This window comes from Benincasa hispida, unplaced genomic scaffold, assembly GCF_027475165.1.
Source record: "Benincasa hispida cultivar pf3 unplaced genomic scaffold, pf3_genome.v1.1 HicScf161, whole genome shotgun sequence".
NCBI lineage: Eukaryota > Viridiplantae > Streptophyta > Magnoliopsida > Cucurbitales > Cucurbitaceae > Benincasa > Benincasa hispida.
Genome location: NW_028325976.1, coordinates 17,017 through 40,528, shown reverse-complemented (window position 1 = coordinate 40,528; position 23,512 = coordinate 17,017). Strand labels below are relative to the sequence as shown.

General features: G+C 34.9%; 1 pseudogene; it reads left to right on the top strand.

The window, feature by feature from the left end:
• The first annotated feature begins 845 nt into the window (after positions 1-845).
• The window catches only part of LOC150030877 (UDP-rhamnose/UDP-galactose transporter 3-like), a 38,948-nt pseudogene continuing 16,281 nt past the window's right edge, over positions 846-23,512 (top strand).

The following is a 23,512-nucleotide window of genomic DNA, read 5'->3' as shown; positions in this document are numbered from 1 at the left end:
TTACAAGAATTAATAAGTGTTAATAAGTTCTTGACCAAAAAATGATAACTAAGTGCTATAGGAATAAGAGTTATTATGGTATTAGTATTTAGTTAAGAATGTCTTGATTCGATGAAGGAGTAATTAACTGCCCCTCGGTAGCGGTTATCCTAACTAACTGAAGTATGGTTGCAAATTAATGAGATATGGATACCTTATTACTTTTGCAAAAACTTGATTGGATTTATTAGCATTTCACTAATAGAATTTGTTTATATTTTCAGCATGTCAAACTCAAAAATTCAACTACTCGCTTCGGATAAGTTTAATGGTGACAATTACTCAACATAAAAATCAAATATAGACACAATATTAGTAATTGATGATATGAGGTTTGTTTTAATGGAGGAATTCATCCAGTTCCTGGCTCATCAGCAAATCGAAATATTCAGGATGCCTATGACAGACAGGTAAGAGTAAATAAAAAGGCCCGAGCCTTTATTTTAGCAAGCATATCTGATGTCTTGACCAAAAAGCACGAGAGCATGGTCACCACTAAGGCGATCATGGATTCGTTGTAGGCAATGTTCGAACAACTGTCCACATCTGTTAGGCACGATATTCTTAAGTTCATTTACAACTATCGCATGAAAGAAGGAACCTCTGTTAGACATATCCTAGATATGATGGTCCACTTCAATGTGGTGGAGGCAAACAACGTTATTACAGATGAAAAGTGTCAAGTCAGTTTCATCATAGGATCTCTTCCAAAGAGTTTCCTACAATTCCGTACAAATGCAATGATGAATAAAATTGAATATAATTTAACAACTCTTTTAAATGAGCTCCAGACTTACTAGTCCCTTATGAAGAGTAAGGGACATGAAGAAGAAGCAAATGTTGTTATCTCCAAAAATTTCCAAAAGGGATCGTCCTCAAGAACAAAGTTTGGATCTTCCACTTCACAGAATAAGAGTATTTCAATGAAGAAGAATGGTTCAGGGAAAAGAAAGGCTTCTACAAAACGCAAAGGCAAGGAAAAAATTGCAGACAAAGGAAAATGTTTCCACTCCAATAAAGACGAGCATTGGAAAAGAAATTATCCCAAATATCTTGCTGAGAAGAAAGCTGAAAAGGAAAAACAAGGTAAATATGATTTGCTCGTTGTTGAAATAGTAGAAAATGATAACTCTACCTGAATACTTGATTCAGGGGCCGCTAACCATATTTGTACTTTTATTCAGGAAACTAGTTCCTAGAGACAGCTTGCAGAGGGCGAGATGACTTTCAAGGTTGGAACAAGAGAAGTTGTCTCAGCTAAAGTAGTGGGAGACCTAAAGTTATTTTTTGGAGATAGAATCATTTTTCTTGAAAATGAATTTTAAGTTCATGATATGAGAAGGAATTTAATATCTATCTCTCGTTTGTTAGAACAATTGTATAAAGTATCTTTTGATATTAATGAAGTGTACATTAGCTCAAAAGGTGTTCAAATATGTTCTGCAAAACTTGAAAACAACTTATATGTGTTAAAACCAACTGAGGCAAAAGCTATTTTGAATACTGAGATGTTCAAAACAGCTGAAAGTCAAAATAAGAGGAAACAAAGTTTCTCCTAATGCCTTTCTTTGGCACTTGAGACTTGGACACATTAATCTCAATAGGATTGGGAGATTGGTCAAGATTGGATTCCTAAATCAGTTAGAAGACAACTCTTTACCTCTGTGTGAATTCTTTCTTGATGGTAAAATGACCAAAAGTTCTTTTTCAAGAAAGGGCCTTAAAGCCAAAGAACCTTTTGAACTCGTGTACACAGAACTTTGTGGTCTAATGAATGTTAACGCACGATGGGGGTTTGAATATATTATCAATTTTATTTATGATTATTCAAGGTATGGATATACTTACTTAATGCATCATATGTCCGAAATCCTTGAAAAGTTCAAGGAATATAAGGTTGAGGTTGAGAACCTGTTAGGTAAAACAATTAAAACACTTCGATCAGATCGATGTGGTGAGTATATGGACTTGAATTTTAAAGACTATTTGATAGAACATGGAATCTAGTCCCAGCTCATAGCACCTAGTACACCTCAACAGAATGGTGTACAGAGGAGAAATAGAACCCTATTAGACATGGTTCGATCAATGATGAGCTATGCTCAATTGCCTAATTCATTTTGGGGATATGCAGTACAGACTGTGGTATACATATTGAACATGGTTTCTTCGAAAAATGTTTATAAAACACGTTATGAATTATGGAGAGGACGTAAAGGTAGTTTATGTCATTTCAAGATTTAGGGTTGTCTAACACATGTGTTGGTGCAAAACCCAAAGAACTTGGAATGTCGTTCAAAATTGTGCCTATTCATATGATACCCCATGGAAATGAAAGGTGCTCTGTTTTATGATCCTCAAGATGACAAAATGTTTGTATCAACAAACATTACATTCTTAGAGGAAGACCACATGAGAGATCATCAACCTCACAGTAAACTAGTATTGAATCAAAATTTTAAAGACGCTACAAATACATCAACAAAAGTTATTGATCCGTAAGGTCCTTCCACAAGAGTTATTGATGGAACTGGTCCATCACATCCTTCTTAAAAATTAAGAGTGCCTTGACGTAGTGGGAGGATTGTTCAATAGCCTAACCGGTATATGGGTTCAATAGAAACTCAGATCGTCATACTTGATGATGGCGTAGAGGATCCATTAACCTATAAATAGGCAATGAATGATGTAGACCAAGACTAGTGGATTAAATCCATGGACCTCGAAATGGATTCTATGTACGTCAATTCATATTGGGAAATTATAGATCATCCAGATGGGGTAAAACCTATTGGTTGTAAATGGATCTACAAGAGAAAACGAGACCAAATCGGTAAGACTTTTAAGGCTTGACTGGTGGCAAAAGGTTATACCTAAAGAGAGAGGGTGGACTATGAAGAAACCTTCTCTCCTGTTACCATGATAAAGTCAATTAGAATACTATTGTCCATAGACCCCTTTTATGATTATGAAATTTGGCAAATGGATATCAAGGCAGCCTTTCTGAATAGCAATCTTGAAAAGAGTATCTATATGGCTTAACCAAAAGGGTTAATTGAATAGGGTCAAGAACAAAAGGTTTTCAAGCTAAAACGATCCATTTATGGGTTAAAACAAGCTTTTAGATCCTGGAATATAAGATTTGACACTGCAATCAAATCTTATGGCTTTGAACAAAATGTTGATGAACCTTGTGTCGTACAAGAAGATTGTCAACAAACTATAGCTTTTCTAGTATTATATGTTGATGATATCCTACTCATTGAGAATGATGTAGGATACCTGACTAACATTAAACAGTGGCTAACAACGCAATTCCAAATGAAAGATTTGGGAGAAACTCAGTTTGTTCTTGGAATCCAAATTGTTCAAAAATGCAAGAACAAAACATTAGCCCTGTCTCAAGCATTATATATAGACAAGATGTTGTCTAGTTATAAGATGCATAATTCTAAGAGGAGTTTGTTACCTTTTAGGCATGGAATAAATTTGTCAAAGGAAAAATGTCCTAAGACACCTCAAGAAGTTGAGGACATGAAACGTATTCCTTATGCATTAGCAGTTGGTAGTTTAATGTATGTCATATTGTGTATACGACCTGACATATGCTATGCAGTAGGAATTGTTAATAGGTTTTGGTCCAATCCAAGATATGATCATTGGACTATCGTTAAAATATACTCAAGTATCTTTAGAGAACGAGGGACTATATGCTCATGTATGGTGGTAAGGACCTAATCCTTATAAAATACACTGACTCTAATTTTCAAACCAATGTAGATTCAAAGAAATCAACTTCGAGATCAATGTTCACTCTAGACAAAGGAGCTATAGTTTTGAGGAGTATAAAGCAAAGTTGTCATTCTGACTCCACCATGGAAGCGAAGTATGTGGCTGCATACGAAGTGGAAAAGGAAGCAGTACGGCTTAGAAAGTTCTTAATCAATTTGAAAGTTGTTCCAAATATGCAGCTGGCTATCGCCCTTTATTGTGATAATAGTGAAGTAGTTGCCAATTCTAAAAACCTAGAAGCCATAAGCGTGGAAAGCACATTTAGTGCAAATACCATCTCATCAAGGAGATCGTACATCGAGGAGACGTGATCGTCACCAGATAGCATCACAAGACAACATTGTTGATCCATTTACCAAGGCTCTTTCGGCTAAACTGTTTGAGGATCACCTAACGAGTCCAGGACTACGGGTTATATAAATCTAGGGCAGATAGAAGAAGTCATGGGTATGTGATGCCCTAGTTTATTGTATTCATGTTTTTCTCTCACACTCAACATTATATATATATCACCCTACTGGAGTTTTAGTCCAAGTGAGAGTTTGTTGGGTTGTATATCCTAAAACTTGTGGTATGTAAACATTAAACATATTCTATTTGACAATAAAGTTGTTATTGAGGTTACTCAGTAAAAATATTATTGGATATGTGAATTGCACCTTTTTAACCCTAAATGTAATAAACTAAGAACCCCAAGTTATAGCATGAATTCTTGAACTTTATGTGGAGACATAAAAGTGGATCAAGTTCGAGTAGTAGCCAAAATGGTCTATAGTATAGGGATAAGACTGGGTACCTTAACCAGGAAAAACTATGGGATGCAGCCCACTTTGTATTTGATATAAACGATGTGATCCTGAATCATTCATGTAGAGACATGTGAGTGGGGGCATCCTTTTGATGAGTTTGCATAAGACCAGACCACGAAATAGTCATTTTTACTTTATAACGCCATTTACTGATAAAATTGACTATTTCAATTTGATGACCTAGGTAACTCGATCTTAATCCTGAGCTAACTGTGAACTCCTGTTTATTCGGATTATCCTTTAATCAACATGTGTGAGAGTGACTCAACATCGCCGTATCAATAAACCTTGCATTTTAGGGGTAAGACTGGGTAGATAGCTGAGGACATAGTCCTGCAAAATAGAATTCAATACTACCCGATTTTAGGGATAGTAGATAAGTTGTTCTCTTAAGTGTTGACTCTGGCCCTTGGATAAGAGGCCCCACCCTCTCATTGGCCTTAGAAGGACTCGATTTGTTGGTTGGACTACAAACCAATTGTTCATTAGAGGATCAGTGGGACTTGAGAAGAAGATGTAATTACATGGGTAAAACAGTAATTTTGACCCAATAATAATTACAAACAACCTATGAAAGATCAACTTACTAAGCACGGTTAAATCAAGTGGATATAAATATATCTACAGTGAGGAGAGTGCAGCTATTAGGCTTTAGTGGAATGTCCGGTAGTTAACGAATGTTGGTTAATTAGGTTAAAGAGTTTAGCTGATTAATCTCATATCGTTAGAGTTCATGATCTGTAGGTCCATTAGATCCCCCTGCTAGCTCACATTGGGCTAAACCTTAGAATAGTGTGATAAGAGAATTTGAAACATTCAAATTTGGTTTAGGGAATTATAGTTAATTATATGTGATATAATTAACGTAATTATATAGTTTAATTGGTAAGTTAAACAAAATTGGATAGTTGAAAATATTTAAATTTGATTTAAATATTGTATACATGAATGGGGATTCACATTCGGGATTTGGTACATTATTAATTTAATATATGATAATAAATTAATTTGATTGATAAAATTATTTAATTAATTATTTAGAATTAATTTTATTTAACATTAATTATTTAAAATCGTTTTAAAAGAAAATTATTGATTTAAAATTAATTATGTGAATTAATTTTAAAAAATCAAATTCATTTTAATTTGATAAATTCATTTTAATTTGATTTTAGGAAAATCAAAATTCAAATATTTTTTTTTAAGGGTTAGTGGGTTTTTCCAATTCTTCTCACTAACCTAAACACCTCTCCCACTTAATGCATTCTAAAATTGGTCTCACCATGAGATTCATTTAATTTGCATGTGGCTGTTCCATAAATCAAGAAAAATTGAATGAAGATCATTCACACGATTTTGAAAATTGAAAGAGAATTGTTCTCCTAAGTTCTCCACTCCCATACTCTTCCAAACTCTAAAATTCCCTTAAGGGGATGTTTGGGGTAAAAAGTTTGTTATTATAATCCTAGATTATTATAGTTAGGTTATAATAGTTTGTGTTTGGGGTGTAGATTATTTTAGTCTGGGTTATTATAATTTTTTTTAAGGTGTAAACTATTTTAGTTAGATAATGAAATAGTAAATAATTTAGCAAAGAATAAAAAATGATGAATGCAAAATAGTAAATATTGTAGTAAATGAAGGTTTTGAAATAGTGTTTACTGTAGCTATTTTAGGGTTTTGAAATAGTATTTACTGTAATAAGAGGTGGTTATTATAATCTTATGATAGTCTTTGCCCCAAATGACACCTAAATTTCTTCACAAAGTGGATCCCACAATCCGTTCTTGTTGGGTTTTATGTCCTAAAAACTCATAGTTTGTAAAATGATAAAATTTTCTATTATCAATATACTTGTTATTGATCTCATAAATTGTATGAAAGTTTAAATCCAATAAACTAAGACCTATGACTATTGTATGAGTACTTGAACTTTATGTGGAGACATAAGAGTGGATCGGGTTCGGGTAAATAGTCAAAATGATTTATGGTACATGAATGAGGTTGGGTACCTTATTCTGGTAACACTATTGGATGCAGCCTACTCTGTAGTTGTTACAAAGAGTTGTAAAGTGCTACATACGATGTGATCCTAATTCGTACATGTTATGACATGAGGAGTAGGGGCGTCATATGCAATGAGTTTGCATAAGATCAGGACCAAGAAATGAGTCACTCTTACTTTATAACGTTGTTTACTATTTAAAACTGACTATTTCACCTAGATGACCTAGGTAACTCAATCTTAATCCTGAGCTAACTATTAACTCCTGTTTATTCGGGATTGCCATTAAATTTGCATAATTGAGGGTTGGCTCAATAGCGCCGGCTCAATAAGACTCCCATTTCATTGGTAAGACCAGATAGATAGCTGGGGACATAGAGTGCAAGATGGAGTTCACGCCTACCTAATTTAGGGATAGGAGAAAGGTTGTTCTCTCAAGTACTGAATCTAAGTCTTGAACAAGGGGCACCACCCTCTTACTGGGCTGAGAGAGTTTGGTTTGGTGATTGGATCACAAATCAGTTGTTCATTAGAGAATTAGTAGGGACTTGAGGAATAAGACGTAATCTCGGGGGTAAAACAGATATTTGACCCAGCCATTATTACGAACAACTTGTGAAGGGTCGACTTGTTGATTATGGTTAAATTATGTGGATATAATATATCTACAGTGAAGGGAATATAACTATGGACTTTAGTGGAATTACCCATTAGTTAACGAATGGAGATTAATTTGGTCTAATGAGTTTAGTCAATTAATCTCAGATCATTGGAACCTATGATCTGTAGCTCCGCGAGGTCCCCCTACTAGCTCGTAACAGACTAGCTCTAGAATAGTGTGATAAATTAAATTGAAACGTTCAAATTATAATTAAGGGAATTAGTAATTATATGAAATATAATTATGTTTAATTTTAGAATTAAACGGAATAGAAAAATTTATATATTTAAATATGATTTAAATATATAAAGATGGATATGTGTTAAAATTAATATAATATTTGATATTAAATTAATTAAGTTTTATTTAATAATTAATTTATGAAATTAATTAATTTTTCATTTTTAAAAATCAAATAGATTTTTTTAATTAAAATTTTATTTTTAGATAAAATTTGAAAATTTTGAAAAAAAAAACACAAAATGGAAAAATGGAATTTTCCATTATCCATCACCTAAATAGCTCACACATGAAGGATTAATCTTGCCTTTGTCTTCTCCAAGCATGAGCTGCAACTCATGCAGCTCTTCTCTTTTCATGTTGATCTGCAATATAATGAAGAGATTGGAGTGAAAATCGGACATGCAATCCATAGAGATTTTTAGAGAAAAACTAGTTTGAAGAAAGGTTCTTCAACAAAGTTGCAACAGTGAGTTTTTCTCCTTCATCCCTTGATTCAAGCTTGTTTTGAGTCCCACAACTCAATCTAGAGTACCAAGAGAATAGTGGAGAAGATCTTGAGGTGGTCTACAACAAGATATGGAGAAGATTGCAGTTGGAGAAGGAGCTTTGAAGAAGTTCTACAAGAGGTATGTCTTGAAACCCATTTTTTTCTGCAAAAACATGCTTTATATTATACCAAAATTAGTGAATTTGAGTGCTTAGATGATCCTTGTGCTTCTGCTGTTGTTGATACAAGCCTACAATTGGTATCAGAGCATCAAATAAGCATTCAATTCGGTTTAAGGTTTGGTGGGTGTTTTATATGAGAAATATAAAACTAGTGCACTGATATGGTTTTCTGAGTTTTAGCTGTTTAATTCTCTTTAATTTCTCATTTAAATTTGTAATTGCCTCTTGCTTGATGAGCTTTAATGTGTTCCCAAGAGTCTGTAATTTATTTGGAGTCATTAGAGTTGAAATTAAGCTGTAAATCGAAGAAACAAGCGAAGAGGCCGAGTTGCAGTTCCAGAAAATCAGCCTCTGTTCTTATCGTCGCTGAGGTTCCAATTGCTAAATGATCGTCTAGCTCCAGAAGCTACACGATGTGAAGAAAAGCTAGACGATCGTATAGTAATGGGCATTGGTCGTTGTGATGTTGAATGCTAGACGATCGCGTACCTGCGAGAGCTAAACGATGCATTCAATTTGCTATACGATAGCATTAAGCGATCGTTTAGCTTTGGCGTGGGAACTAAACGATACGTTGAAATTACTATACGATGGTACTATGCGATCGTTTAGCAACGATGCGCGCTAAGTGATGCGATGAAGTGCTACGTGATAGCGCTGAGCGATTGTTTAGATGCGGAGCTAAGCGATCGTATAGACGAAGTGCTAAGCGATGCGTTCAAGTTTCTATGCGATGGAACTAAACAAATCGCTTACCTACGATGTTGAACGATGCGATGATGTTCTATACGATAGAGCTAAGCGATCGTTTAGCTACAATGGATACTGAACATTGACATGCAGCCTAGATGAAGGTGTTAAGTGATCGTTTGGTTCTATGCGATAAAACTAAGCGATAGCTCTATGATAACTAAGTGATGCGATGAAGAGCTATATGATAGCCCTGAGCGATCGCTTACCACGATCGTTTATCTTTGATCGGGAGCTAAACGATGTGTCGAGTTGCTATGCGATAGCATTACACAATCCTTTACCTTTATGCAGTAACTGGGCGATGCATTGAATGCTATGTGATAGCATTAAACGATCATTTACCTTTTCACGCGCTAAACGATCAAGCATTTACTAAACGGTCTGGCAAAATGCAAGACGATGGTCATCATTGCTAAATGATGAGACTTAACGAAATGTTGAACGTGTGCAAGGATTGCCGGTTCGACCAGTTCTCTTGTGGATTGGTCTGGTTCAGCTTCGAATGGTTCTTGGCTGGTCCGGTTCAGACTTGGTTAGTCTGGTTCAGGTCCGATTCAAGCTACTTGAGTTCGTTTTGGAGCGGTTCAAGCGGTCCGGGAGCGGTTCGGAAGCTGTTTTGTAATAATTAGGCTTCTGTTTGCTTCTTTTTTTTTTTTTTTACCAAAACTAAAACCATATCAGTCTGTGTTTAATTATTTATGCATTTGATGTATGTTATAATTAAATAAATCTTGTATGTGCATATAGTATGCTATTTAGATTTAAAATCCCACCATAGGACGCATATTACATGCATTGAAAGTATGTTATAATTGTTATAATATATAGTATGCATGTTAGGGTTTCTTGTATTTAATATAAATGTTATATTAAATGTTGAATGCCTCATGTATGTTATGAATTTTTAGCATGTCTAAAGTTTTATAAGTTGTTATAAAATTGGGTTAGACATTTAAAATCCATAAACAACAGCTGCATGCTCACGTAGGTTGACCACCTGTTTTAATTGTTAAAACTTATAAAACCAAGGTTACAAACTCAATCGGTATATAATCCTGTCTAAGGCTGGGGGTACTTAAGTTGACGGGTTACGGAACACCTCCTACTTGGGAATTATGGCCAAATTATTGAGCGTTGGTAACCGGTGTTATGAGCATAGTGAGTGATGTGAGGTAATAAAATGGTTTATCACCTAGACATCATAGGTTAAAATCCAATTATAAGAGTTATACTTGGATAAACCACATAGACTTAGGGTTTTTTTATTAGTCGAAAAGAACCTAAGTATAAATATACCCAATTAGAACACTTTAGTGGAAGTTTAATAACTTCTATATGATAGAGTTATTAGAAAACTTCAGTGGGAGATTAATAACATATATGATACGTTATTTTTAGCTCTCACGTCTCTAAGAGTTCACAATCCAGATTTAAGCAGTACTTCGTGTCACCCTGGGAGTGACCTCCCTTCAGAAAGTATTTTTTAGCTTAAATCTAGATTTCGGTGAATAAGAGGAAGTTGTTCAAATATAAGTCTTTTATACGATAAATAGATTTCAACTACCACATCTCACATAGTTTACACCATGAGATTCATATGACGCTTCGTGTCACCCTGAGAGTGACCTCCATTCGAATAGTGTTTTGTATGAGTCAATATCAAGGTAAACGGAGGAAGTAGTTCATAGTAAGTGGGTGAAGGATATGTGTCAATATATCCTACGGTCTCCTCCATTAGTCTGAACCGTGAGATTCCTATGTTGCACCTGCTGGTTTGCTTTAGGCGGTCTTTTGCTAGTCGTTTAGCGACGGCTATCCCCTCGGAGGGTTGTAACATAGGATTCGGAACAACACAGGCTTCAGTAAAATGAATAGGGTCTTATAGTTTCGTCTTTGATGTTGTCTTCTATTTCAGAGGCAAATTCATACCGTCCTATAGGATCTGAAAATGGCAGGTCACACTTACAAGAATTACTAAGTTGTTAGTAAAGATCTTGACTGAAAACGATAACTAAATGACTATAGGAATAAGAGTTATTCCGAAGACAATAGGAATAAAAGTTATTCCAGAGATAGTGTTTGGTCAAAATTGTTTGTTTTAGTGAAGGAGTATCTGACTACCCCACGGTAGCACATATTCTGACTCACTAAAATATCGTTGCAAATAAATAATGGTTATGGGTACATTATTACATTTTGCTTAAACTTGATTTTGGATTTAGTTACAATTTTCTAATTAGAATTTGTTTGAATTTTATCAGCATGTCAAATTCTAGAATACTTGCTTCTGATGTACATAATAGTAAAATCAAATCAACAAAAAAATTACTAGCGGTTGATTATACCAAAAGAGTTTTAACAGAGGATTGTCCACTATCTCCCAACTCATCTGAAATTATGAATTATGTAGATGAGAATGTTGAATTTGAACAACAAGATAAATATGATTTACTTGTTATCGAAGCATATTTAGTGGAAAACGATCAAATCTGGATAATTGATTCAGGTGTCGCTAATCATGTATGTACTATCTCACAGGAAATAAGTTTCTGGAGACAGTTGACAAAAGGTGAAACAATCTTTAAGGTAGGGATCGGGGAGATTGTTTCAGCCAAAGCAGTGAGAGATATGAAGTTATTTATAGGAGATAAGTACATTTATTTGAAAAATGTATATTATATTCCTTCTATGAAAAGGAATCTAATTTCTGTCTCCTGTTTGCTAGAACAAAATTATAATGTTTATTTCAAAAATGGTGAAGTGTTCATCAAAATGGGTAATAAACAAATTTGCTCTACAAAATTAGAAAATAACTTGTACATGTTAAAACCAATTGAGGTCAAAGCTGTTTTGAACATAAAGATGTTTAAAACTGCTAGGACTCATAAGAAAAAGAAAATTTCTCCAAATGCCTATCTCTGGCACTTGAGACTGGGTCACATAAATCTCAACAGGATTGAGAGATTGGTTAAGAATAGTCTTTTAAACAAGTTGGAAGACAGTTCATTACGACCATGTGAGTTCTGTCTTGAGGATAAAATGACAAAAAGATCTTTTTCTAGAAAAGATCTTAGAGCCAAAGAACCCCTAGAGCTTATTCATTCAGACCTTTATGGGCCTCTAAATGTTAGAGCAAGAGGAGGGTATGAATATTTCATCAATTTTATAGATAATTATTCCAGGTATGGGCATGTTTACCTAATGCACCAAAAGTCTAAAACTTTTGAAAAGTTCGAAGAGTATAAGGCTGAGGTTGAAAACCAATTAGGTAAAAAGATTAAAACGCTTCGATCGGATCAAGGTGGTGAGTATATGGACAGAATTCCATAACTAGTTTATAGAACATGGAATTCAGTCTCAACTCATAGCCCCTGGCACACCTCAGCAGAATGGTGTGGTAAAGAGGAGAAACATAACCTTATTGGACATGGTTCGTTCCATGATGAGTTACGCTCAGTTACCAAATTCTTTTTGGGGACACGCAGTTGAGACTGCGGTATATATTTTGAACATGGTTCCCTCGAAAAGTGTTTCTAAAACACCTTACGAGCGTTGAAGAGGACGTAGAGGAAATCTATATTACTTCAGGATTTGGGGTTGTCCAGCACATGTGTTGGTGCAAAACCCCAAAAAGTTGGAACACCGTTCAAAAGTGTGCATATTTGTTGGCTACCCAAAGGAAACAATAAGTGGTCTCTTTTATGATCCTCAGGAAGATAAAGTATTTATATCGACAAATGCAACCTTCCTGGAGGAAGATTATATAAAGAACCATCAACCTCGTAGTAAGTTAGTAATAGAAGAAATGTCCAGAGAAACGACAAATGCTTCAACAAGAGTTGTTGATAGAGCAGGTCCATCAACAAGAGTTGTTGATGAAACTGATACCTCACATCCTTCTCAAGAGTTGAGAATGCCTCGTCATAGTGGGAGGGTTGTGCAACAGCCTGATCGGTACATGGGTTTAACTAAAACTCAAATCATCATACCAGATGATGGTTTAGAGGATCCATTGTCTTTTAATCAAGCAATGAACGATGTGGACAAAGACCAATGGATTAAAGCCATGGACCTTGAAATGGAATCTATGTATTTCAATTTTGTCTGGGATCTTGTAGATCAACCAGAAGGGGTAAAACCCATTGGTTGCAAGTGGATCTACAAGAGAAAACGAGACCAAGCTGTTAAGGTTCAAACCTACAAAGCTAGACTTATGGCAAAAGGGTTTACCCAAAGAGAGGGGTTAGATTTTGAAGAAACCTTCTCTCCAGTTGTCATGATAAAGTCTATTAGAATACTTTTGTCCATAGCCACATTTTATGATTATGAAATATGGAAAATGGATGTCAAGATAGCTTTTCTGAATGGTTATCTTGAAGAGAGTATCTATATGTCTTAACCAGAAGGGTTTATATAGCAGGGTCAAGAGCAAAAGGTTTGCAAGCTTAATCAATCCATTTATGGATTAAAACAAGCTTCTAGATCTTGGAATATGAGATTTGACACTGCGATCTAATCTTATGGCTTTGAACAAAATATTGACGAATGTGTCTACAAGAAAATCGTCAACAAAACTGTCACTTTTCTAGTGTTGTATGTTGATGATATTCTACTCATTGGGAGTGAGGTAGAATATCTAGCTGACGTTAAGAGATGGTTGGCTTAACAATTCCAAATGAAAGATTTGGGAGAAGCACAGTATGTTCTTAGAATCCAAACAGTTCGAAATCGCAAGAACAGAATATTGGCATTATCTCAAGCATCTTATATAGAAAGATGTTGTCTAGATATAAAATGCAAAATTCTAAGAAAGGATCTTAACCTTTCAGCCATGGAATTCACTTGTCTAAGGAGCAGAGTCCTAAGACACCTCAAGAAGTTGAGGAGATGAGTCGAATTCCATATGCATCTGCAGTTAGGAGTTTGATGTATGTAATACTGTGTACACGTCCTGACATATGCTATGTCGTAGGAATTGTCAGCAGATTTCAGTCCAATTCTGGTAATGACCATTGGACTACTGTTGAAAACATTCTCAAGTATCTTCGGAGGACGAGAGATTATATACTCGTGTATGGTCCTAAGGATCTGATCCTTACTGGATACATTGTTTCTGACTTTCAGACCAATATTGATTTGAGGAAATAAACTTCGGGGTCAATATTCACTCTGAACGGAGGAGCAGCTGTGTGGAGGAGTATCAAGCAGAATTGTATTGCAGACTCCACAATGGAAACTGAGTATGTAGCTGCAAGCGAAGCAGCAAAAGAAGCAGTATGGCTCAGAAAGTTCATAATAGATCTGGAAGTAGTTCCTAACATGCACCTGCCTGTTACTCTCTATTGTGACACAGTGGAGCAGTTGCAAATTCAAAGGAACCACGAAGCCATAAAAGGGGAAAGCATATTGAACGGAAGTACCATCTCATCAGGGAGATTGTACACAGAGGAGATGTCATTGTCACTCAGATTGCTACCCAAGACAACTTAGCTGATCCATTTACGAAGGCCCTCTCGGGTAAAGTGTTCGAGGTTCACCTAGTAGGACTAGGTCTACAAGTTTTGTATCACTAAGGAAAGTGGGAGAATTTTTGGGTATTGTAATGCCCTAGTTTATTGTATTTGTATATTTTATTCTCTCCATGTAAATTCAACATTGTATATATTTGTATATATTGATCCACTGGAGTTTTAGTCCAAGTGAGAGTATTATTGGGTTTTATATCCTAAAAACTCGCAGTATGTAAAATGATAAACATTTTCTATTATCAATATACTTGTTATTGATCTCATAAATTATATGAAAGTCTAAATCCAATAAACTAAGACTCATGACTATTGTATGAGTACTTGAACTTTATGTAGAGACATAAGAGTGGATTAAGTTCGAGTAACTAGTCAAAATGATCTATGGTACATGAATGAGGTTGAGTACCTTATTCTGGTAACACCATTGGATGCGGCCTACTCTGTAGTTATTACAAAGAGTTGTAAAGTGCTACATACGATGTAATCCTAATTCGTACATGTTATGACATGAGGAGAGGGGGCGTCCTATGCAATGAGTTTGCATAAGATCAAGACCAAGAAATAAGTCACTCTTACTTTATAACGCTATTTACTGTTTAAGACTGACTATTTCACCTAGATGACCTAGGTAGCTCGATCTTAATCCAGGCTAACTATGAACTCCTGTTTATTTGGGATTGCCCTTAGATTTGCATAGTTGAGGGTTGGCTCAACAGCGCCAGCTCAATAAGACTCCCATTTTAGGGGTAAGACTGGATAGATAGCTGGGACATAGGGTGCAAGATAGAGTTCACGCCTACCCGATTTAGGGATAGGAGAAAGGTTGTTCTCTCAAGTACTGAATCCAGGTCTTGAACAAGGGGCCCCACCCTCTCACTGGGCTGAGAGAGTTGGTTTGGTGATTGGATCACAAACCAGTTATTTATTAGAGGTTTAGTAGGGACTTGAGGAAGACGTAATCTCGGGGGTAAAACAGATATTTGACCCAATCATTATTACGAACAACCTGTAAAGGGTTGATTTGCTGATTATGGTTAAATCATATGGACATATTATATCTACAGTGAAGGGAGTGCAACTATGGGCTTTAGTGAAATGACCCATTAGTTAACGAATGGAGATTAATTTGGTCTAATGAGTTTAGCCAATTAATCTCGAATCGTTGGAGCCCATGATCTGTAGCTCCGCGAGGTCCCCCTACTAACTCATAACGAACTAGCTCTAGAATAACGTGATAAGTTAATTTGAAACGTTCAAATTAGAATTAAGGAAATTAGTAATTATATGAAATATAATTATGTTTAAGTTTAGAATTAAACGGAATAGGAGAATTTGTATATTTAAATATAATTTAAATATATAAAGATGAATATGTGTTAAAATTAATGTAATATTTGATATTAAATTAATTAAGTTTTATTTAATAATTAATTTTTCATTTTTAAAAATCAAATAGATTTTTTAAATCAAAATTTGATTTTTAGATAAAATTGGAAAAGTTGAAAACAAAACATAAAATAGAAAAATGGATTTTTCCATTATCCATCACCTAAATAGCTCACACATGAAGCATTAATCTTGCCTTTGTCTTCTCCAAGCATGAGCTGCAACTCATGCAGCTCTTCTCTTTGCATGTTGATCTGCAATATAATGAAGAGATTGGAGTCAAAATCGGGCATGCAATCCATAGAGTTTTTGAGAGAAAAACTGGTTTGAAGAAAGGTTCTTCAACAAGGTTGCAGCAGTGAGCTTTTCTCCTTCATCCCTTGATTCAAGCTTATTTTGAGTCCCACGACTCAATCTAGAGCATCAAGAGAATAGTGGGGAAGAACTTGAGGTGGTCTACAACAAGATATGGAGTAGATTGCAGCTGAAGAAGGAGCTTTGAAGAAGTTCTACAAGAGGTATGTCTTGAAACCCATTTTTTTCTGCAGAAGCATGCTTTATATTATGCCAAAATTAGTGAATTTGAGTGCTTAGATGATCTTTGTGCTTCCGCTGCTGTTGATACAATCCTACAGTTCTAAGACTGAAGAATAATAGGGAAGACTCTAGTGGTAGTCTACGACGAGTTTGTGATCAAATTCGAGCAAAGGGTTGCATCAATTTTGAAATCTACAAAGGTTATGTTTCTAAAACCCTGAATTCTCTATATGAACATACATGCTTGATTCCTAAAATTAATTTAGTTAGAGTGCTTAAGATCCCAATCGCTTCTGCATGTTTGTAGTTAACTCTTTCAAGTTGGCCTTGAGCGACTTTAATTACTTAGTTCGATCCAATTTATAATTTCTACAATGGGGTTTGGTTTTTATTGTGATGACATGACAACTTGTGATTAGCCAAAATTTCTCATTCAACATACATTTTAGGGGTTTTGTGAGATTTTTCATTGATGCCTAATTATTTTCTTTTAATAAACATAATAGCATACAAACATGCAAACAATCTATGATAGAAACCTATCACTGATAGATCTTCATCAGTGAGTAATAGACCACAATTAGTGATAGGTCTATTGGATAGGTACTAATAACTTGTAGAAATATAAGTTGTTTTACCTCTTTTATCTAAAACAATTAAGGAAAGTCATAGGAAAATGTGTTGGCTTAATAAGAAAATCATGCAATTAATCATATCCTACGATCGCAAGCATACAAAACTTATAATCCTCGAAAAATTATAAAATTATGCTTTTAAACACAGGATTTTGTAAAAAAGAATGAGGAAAACCGACAAAAGAAACAAGTCACAACTACATGAGCTCATAGAAAAATTTTGACGTCCAGCTTGGCATCGCATAAGTTCCATGATAAAAGAGGAAACAATATCTTAAATGCGACAGACGTGTGGGTGGTGGAAGTCAAATAAAAAAGATCAAGTTGGTAGTTGATGTGAAAGGTTCGTGACAGAGCCAATGAACTTCTGACATGAGACAAGCTGCTAGGCAGGGTATGGAATTTATTGCATGGTGTCAATATAATCATTAGAAAGAGACACATAACCTTTTTCTCGATGCCTATAAATAGGCCATAAGATCGAAGATAAAGAAAATAGGAGACATAACCAAGAATTTGGCCAAGCTCTGCTACATTTTCCTCATCCGCCAAAACCACTCTCTCTCAAAGCTTTTCCTTGAGGAATTTTTGAGTGAAAGCTCAAAGTTTCTCTCCGAAGAGGAGGAAGAAGTACATCACCACCACCACAACTGCCATGAAGTGATCTTCAAAAGAGTTAAAGGACGCAAGAAATTGCAACCCACGCCTTGACTTTCTATTCTTGTCTTTTTATTTCACTTTTGTTTAATAATGTTTGTATTGTTGTATAAGATTGAAAAACCTTCATTATCAATATGAATGACTTTATATTTTCTCACCTATCCATGTTTTTACCATCGAGCATATGCAACTAAATTCATAATGGGTTGGGAAAGATAAAACTAGCATGTACTTAGTAATGCATAAGTAAGCGTTCATCTTATTTAATGTGTACTCCACGTACCATTTGGATCATATTGAGAGACGGCTCTAGATGGAACTAATCATTGCTTGAAAAAGTAAAGGGTTTTAGATCTCATTAAACAAGAGGATAAAAACCATTAGAAATAAAGATAGACTTCTCTGTATGAACTACACATCACATGCATCCTAAAAATAAGGTATTGTGGCTTAACGCATTAAGAAGTGTAGTTTATCATTATGAGTAAATCGTATGAACGCATGGCTTATGCATTGCTAAGGAAAAGATAGTGAATATTTTTCTCAACCCTACTTTGTTTATTGAAATTTCATACTTTTCTCACTGCAAGCTGCTTCATTCAAAGTTGTGATTATCATTTCATATTCATCAACATCCATCGCATCATCACTTCTACCACCACTTAACCACTAGTATAGGTATTAAGATAAATTAAACAACCAAGTTCATTGCATGTTTAAGAACAATTCACGTTAAAATCAAAGCAATCATTCTGCCGTAATATTATGCGGGATCCCTGTGTTCGACCCTAGACTCCTTAGGACTCTGATTCAACTTGCACTTGGGTTCAATTAGATAAAGCCATGCGTTTATAAGTTTAGAGGCACAACTCAGTTTTAATCCTACCGCATCAGTAGAAAACGCATCAAGTTTTTAGCGTCGTTGCCAAAGATCACGGTAACTAAGTTGTGCTAAGAATTTTATTTTTTATTTTTGCAGGTCTCGATTTTGGTGTATTGCATCCTTATCTGTGAGGAGGTGAAAAGTTATAAGAGCAAAGGAACAACACCTGAGCTGTTATATGACCCAAAGATCGAGAGAACGTTTCACATACTCATTAGATCGAACAAAGAAAGGCAACAAAGGAACAAGGCTCAAATTATAGCAGTTCCACAGAATGATCCAGAGGTGCCAAATGTCATGATTAATGAAGGAAACGATGATGGTAACAATGTGACTTTCCAATCCCATACTTCTAGCCAACGATTGTAACAAACCCATTAGAGATTATGCTTCACCAATTTTTTATAATTTTTTACTTGAAATCATGGAACCAGCATTCAATGGGACCAGATCAAAAGTTGGACAGTTTAGAGGAAGACCATGCAAGGATTCACATGCTCATTTGAGAAATTTCATTGAGGTATGCAATACATTCGTGCTCCCAAATATCACTTCATAATAAATCACATTGTCCCTATTCCCATTTTCTCTACGTGATGACGCCAGGAAATGGGCTTACTCACTCGAGCCAGGTGAAATTACATCTAAGGATCAAGTTGTGGAAAAGTTTATGAAGAAATACTTTCCACCGACAGAGAATGCAAAAAGAAGACGGGAGATCTCTAATTTCCAATAAGGAGAAAATGATACGTAAATGACGCATGGGCAAGGTTTAAGAGATTTGTGAGAAAATGCTTACATAATTTGTTGGAGCTTATATCCTAAATCTCATGTATCTTGTGGTTTATAAAGACAAACTACATATCTAATAAAATAAGAGGTATTTTATTGATGTTTAGATTGCATTAATTCAATTGAATAAATTAAGATCCAATGTTATTTTATGAAACTTAAACATGTATGTGGGGACATATAACTGGATCATGTTGAAGTAATAACCTAAATGGTCTGTAGTAGATGGATAAGGTTGGGTACCTTATCTTGGTGACACTACGAATACAATCCGCTTTGTAGATGTTACAATCGTTGTAAAGTGCTACAAATGATTTGATCCTGATCGTTCATGTAGAGACATGCGAGTAGGGGTATTCTATACAAAGAGTTTGTATAAGCCGAGCCACGAAATGATTTGACTCTCTATATAACACCGTTACGAGAAGAGACTTTTCACTAGGATGACCATAGAAGACTTAACATTAATCTTGAGTGAGTTGTGAACTTCTGTTTGTGATGACAGTCCTTTGATCTGTATGGGTGAGAGCGCCTATGATAGCCGACTCAATAAGCCTGCCATTTTAGGGATTTGTCTAACTAGGGTGCTGGGAACACAACTATACAAGATGAAATTCACTCTTAATTCCTTGGGAAAGTAGATAAATTGCTCCCTTAATAGCTGGTTCTAGGTCTTGAACAATGAGGCATCAACCTCTCACTGGTCTATAAACTGTTTGTTCATTAGAGGACTCAGTGGTACTTAAAGAATTAGATGTAACTGCAGGGGTAAAACGATATTTTGACCCAATTATAGTTATGAGCATTTGTGAAGGGTCATCGCTATGTTGATTGGTTATATCCATAGACACAGAAATATATCTACAGTACGAAGAGTGTAGCTATCGATCTTTAATAGAGTGATCGATAGTTAATGAATATTGATTAATTAGATTAAAGAAATTTAATCAATTAATCTCATATCATTGGAGTTTCTAATTTGTAGGTCCATAAGGTCCCCTTTTTAGCTCACTAAAGGATATCAATGAGGAATGATTTAAATTGTTCAAATCAAATGAGGAAATTTTATAAGATTAATATATAATGGCTAATTATAGATATGATCTATAATCCAAATTATGTAAGAGAGAGATATTTGAATAAGATTCAAGTATTAGATTTATATGAATTAGATTCATAAATGAATAAGATTCAAGTATTAGATTTATATGAATTGGATACATAAAGAGATGTATAACATATAAATATGATATTTATATGTTAATTAATTCCATATTAAATATGGTTTAATACAGTTATTTAGTTGATTATTTAATGGTTAATTAATTAATAAGAAATTATGGAGATTGGAGGTTAATATAAATATATGATATTTATGATAATTAATTAAATGTATATAATTAAATAAAATTTAATATATGGTCATTTAATTAATGTGTTAAAATTAATTCAATGTTATTTAATTAATTAGCACAAGGATATAAATGGAAATACTTGGAGAAGGGGCTAACCCTTCTCCATATAAATATATCCTTATAACCCTTTTAGAGTAAGGGATTTTTATTACCCAAAATCCTAGCCTCCAACCTCTACCTTCTCTCTAATTTCTCTTTAGAAATTATCTTTTTTTTTCCTCCTAAAAAGTTCTTGGAGACCATTCTTCCAAGTTCTTTTGGAATCCTAGAGAATAGCATGTAATTTTGTTGGTGGTGTCCTTGTTCTTGGAGGAGTTCGAGATCGTTGATAATAGTGAAAGAAGAAAGCTAGAGAAATCATCAAAGGTGAGTCGATCTCTTCCATTCTTCCTCTTTTTTACCATGTTTATGTTTTTGTTTGAATGTTTATCCTACAAATGCATGTTTTATTTTATGTTTTTGTTTCCATAAAAATGAATATCTAAATGTAAGGCAATTACACACTTCTGCAAGAATTCGATTCCTTCATAATGGACTACCTGACTGTCTGCAAATGGAGATCTTCTATGATGGCTTAAATGAAGCATCGTAAACTGCAGCAAATGCTACTACAGCAGGGGGTCTATTGGATAAAACTTATACGGAAGCAAAGAATATCCTTGATCGCATATCAAAAAACCATGAGGACTGGAAAGAGAATGAGTACAGATCAAGATCAAGCGGAAAAAGAAGAAATGAAGGTTCACATGGGAACAAAGCCATCACATCGCTACAAACACAAGTAAATGCAATGATAAATTTGTTGCAAGCAATGTCGATAACTAAAATTGGATTAGGAATGGAAGTCAAGTGAATGTTGTAACTGATGTAAGTTGTGTGATATGTGGTGAGGCGCACTCGTTTGAGATATGCCCGCATAATCCACAATCAGTGTGTTTCATCAAGAATAATCCATTTTCAAATTCTTATAATCCTGGTTGGAAAAACCACCTAAATTTCTCTTGGGGTGAAAATCAGGAAACACACACAAACCACCATGGCGTTCAAAATATGAGCAAAGATTGACCACCTGGGTTCCATCAAGGACATAACGGCACCAACAGATGCCAAGATCATCGCAACAACCACCAACTTCCTCACCTTTAGAGAAACTATTGAAAGAGTACATTCAGAAAAGCGATGCGTTTTTTCAAAGCCAAACATTGTCGATTCAAAATCTTGAACTCCAAGTGGATCAGCTCGCTAGAGAATTAAAGAATAGGCCATAAGGAACTCTACCAAGTAATACTAAAGCAACTCGCAATGTAGAAAGCTCAGAAAAAGAATAATGTCGTGCGGTGACATTGAGAAGTGGCAAACCAATGAAGAGGAACTGAAAAGAGATAACTCAACTAACAAACCAACCAAGAAGGTACATGGAGAATCTTCTAATCAACAACCTGACAATCAACCAACATAGACTTTGGGAGCACAAACACCAACGCATAAGAACCAAGAAAACGAACGCAAAGATTCGTTTGCAATTACATTAACTTTATATGCGTTAACCAAGATACAACCACCTTCGTATCCACATAGATTAAGGAAAAAGAATGACGGGGGTTAATTTCAATGCTTCCTTGATGTATAGAAGCAGCTACACATCAATATTCCATTAATCGAAGCGTTGAAGCAAATTCCTTCATATGTGAAATTCTTGAAAGAAATACTCTCAAAGAAAAGGAAGATAGAAGGATATGAAACTTTGGCGCTAACGCGAGAATGTAGTGCCATCATTTAAGAAAACATTCCACTAAAGACAAAAGATCCAGGAACTTTCGCCACCCCCTGTTCTATTGGAGGTGTTTACATAGGGCAAGCCCTATGTGATCTAGGAGCAAGTATCAATTTATTGCCCTTATCGGTCTTCAAAAGATTGGGAATAGAAGAGCTTGATTCAACAACATGTTGGGATTATGTCCTAAATCTAGTGTATCTCATGGTTTGTAGTTTTTATTAACACAAATTATTTATTTAATAAAATTAGAGGTATTTTTTTTACATTTAGAAAGCATTAATTCAATACAATAGACTAAGATTTAAGGCTATATGATGTCACTTAAACAGTATGTGGTTAACATACAAGTGGTTCACGTTCAAATAATAATCTAAAATGTCTGCAGTAAATGGATGAAGGTTGGGTGCCTTATCTTGGTTACACTGTGGATACGACCAACTTTGTAATTGTTACATGAGATGTAAGTGTTACAAACAATATGAACCTATTGTTTATATAGAGACATATGAGTGGGGGTATCCTGTATAAAGGAGTTTATACATATACTGGACTACAAAATAATTAGTTTCTCTTTATAACACTGTTATTTGAAGAACTAATATTTTACTAGGATGACCATAAAAGACTTGACCTTAATCCTGAGTGAATTGTGAACTCATGTTTATGACGACAGTCTTTTGATCTGTATGGGTGAAAGTGACCATGATTGTCGATTCAACAAGCCTACCATTTTGAGGATTTGACTGATTAGAGAGCTGAGAACATAGCTACACAAGATGGAATTCACTCCTTCTCATTCCTTGGGAAAGTAGATAAATTTCTATCTTAATAATTGGTTCCAGGTCTTGAACAATGAGGTCCCAACCTCTCACTGATCTGAGAGGTGTTAGTTTATAGTTGGACTATAAACTGTTTGTTCATTAGAGGA